Consider the following 2,455-nt stretch of genomic DNA (forward strand, 5'->3'; position numbering starts at 1 on the left):
AAAACCCATCTCTGGCGTGGTGGCTTTTCCCATGGCACTCACGTGCTTCAGTTACTCTCTGTTTCTCTCGTATTGATCATTAGACTGCGGCAGTGCAATGGGAAAATGCACAGACCTAGGGAGCCCTGGGCTCCAGTCCTGGTCCGATCACAAATCTGCCCAAGTCACGTCTCTTTGCTGCAGCTCAGTTTCCCCATCAATAAAATGGACTTGGCACTCATCAGCGAGATGCTGCGGCCCGGGATGCTGGGAGGGGCCGGAGTGTGATAGGAGATGGCGCTCTCCTTCTGAGCGAAATTAAGGCCCCCCCCTGACTATGCACAGAAGAACCCTATGTCTGGGGCCATCGGAAACCTTGGGAGACAGCAGTGGAGCCCACCAGCTGGCAGTCCCTCCGTGATACCAAACAGAAGACGACTTTATCATGGATCCACGAACATCGTGACAAGGAAAACTGCTCACAAAAGGCTAGTTTGAGAGAAGACTGGTTTATAATCCCCCCGCACACGACTGTCTTGGTCCACTAGGCTGTGAGCCCCTGAAGTTCCAGCAAAGAGCCTGGAACGGAGTGCGAGTTGAACGGCGCGGCTGTGGCTGGTCGAAGAGGCCTCATCTGCAGAGCGGCAATCTTTCCTGCCGACCTCAGAGCTGCTATGGGGCCTGGACGAGCCTCGGGGGGAAAGGGGAGCTGTGGCTTGTAACAGAGCATGTGGTGTCAGCTTGCTCATGCCTGCAAGCCCTCATTCTCCAGGCCTCTGCCAAGCAGAACCTGCATAAGACGGGGAGCCCACCGTCTAGCATGGGATGCGGACCCCGCAGATCACTGTTACAAGTGCCTCTGAGCTCTGCTGACGGTAAACCCAGAGCAGAGAGCCTGGCCAGAGGGAGATCCCTGAGCTGAGCCCTCAACGCCCTGGGGGAGGGAGTCAAGCGGAGAGGGTGGGCGTCCTGAAAAACACTGCATTGCTTGGGGTGAGAAGGACAAGGTGATGGCACAGAGCCAGCATGTTCTGGAGACTATGGCAAGCTGTGTCAGGGCGAGTGTGAAGCAACATTGGAAGCGAAGTTGAGAACATGCAGGGGCTGTTTGTCAGGCTAAGGAGTTACCTGAGGAGGAGATGCGGGAGCCCCTGGAAGCTGTAAGCAGGCGCAAGTGCTGAGATCAGAAAGATGACTCCGGCTACAGCGTGGAGAAGGGATCTGTGCCAAGTCTTAGGCTCCAAGCATGCCAGGTAGGTGTAATGGCAAGAGCAAATCAGAGAACTAATATTGCCTGAAAACCTGCTAAATGCCAGGCCCTTTTACATAGATTATACCATTAAGATCCAAAAACATCCAGTTAGAAAGACAGTACTGGTCTTATTCAACAGATGAAAAACTGAGGCTCAGAGAGGTCAAGCGACTCGCCCAAAGTCACACAGCCGGCACACAGCTAAAGCAGAACTTGGAGTTGTTCCGTCTCCTCTGCCATGCTGCAACCTGCGGACTGACTGGGAAGCCGGGTATGGATGAACACAAAGTTAGAAGGACTAGCAGGGGCAAACCTGGGCGGGAGGCTCAGATGCCAGGCTGTCTGGACTTTGCAGTCATGGGAAACTACTGAAGGTTTAAAAGCATGGGGGTGACCTGGCCAGAGCTGTTCACTGGGAAGGTTAACGTGGCGGAGCACGGTGGACTAGAGAGGCGAGAGGCTGGAAACAGGGGGGCCACTCCCAGTCTTTCAACCAAAGTTTACTGAGCACCTAATATGTGCCTCTCACTTGTTGCATGTGCTGGAGTGCTAGCAGTGAACAAAACAAAGATGCCTGCCCTCATAGAGCTTACTTTCTACTGGATGGGCAATAAAGAACAAAATAAGTAAGTAAAATATACCATAGGTTAGAAGGTGATACTATGGGAAAAATGTAGAGCTAGGTGTGGGGCTTGGGTGTGCTGGGAGATGCAGTGCTAGACGGGGTGCTTAGGGTGGCTCAGTGAGAAGGTGATAGTGAAGCAAAGACCCGGATGGGAGAACGAAGTGGACCACGCAGGCAGAAGGAACAGCTGGAGCCAAAGTTCTAAGTTTGGAGTGCACCTGCGCATTCCACGCCCAGCCAGGAAGCCCGTGTCCCAGGGCTGGAGGTCCCAGGGCACGGGAGGGGGGCATGTCACGCCAGGCCTTGCAGACCAACGTGAGAACTTGGTCTTGGATTAGTGGAGAGGCAGAGGTGGAAAAGAAGAAAAGAAATGGCATTGAAGGGGGAGAGCTCATAGAACTTGGAGGCTGATTAACGGGGAGGGGACAGAAAAGCAATCAAATACGACCGAAAGGTTTTGGACCTGGTTCATGCTCAAAGGGGCAGAGGGCAAAGGGCAGAAGGTCGGTGAACACTTTTATTTGAGGAATGCTAATAAACCGCAGGCTTTTGTCAGCCTGAGAAACTCATGCTCCGTCCCCTGCCTCCCGAAATACTGC

This window comes from Pteropus vampyrus, unplaced genomic scaffold (genome assembly GCF_000151845.1).
Source record: "Pteropus vampyrus isolate Shadow unplaced genomic scaffold, Pvam_2.0 Scaffold2789, whole genome shotgun sequence".
Classification (NCBI taxonomy): Eukaryota; Metazoa; Chordata; class Mammalia; order Chiroptera; family Pteropodidae; genus Pteropus; species Pteropus vampyrus.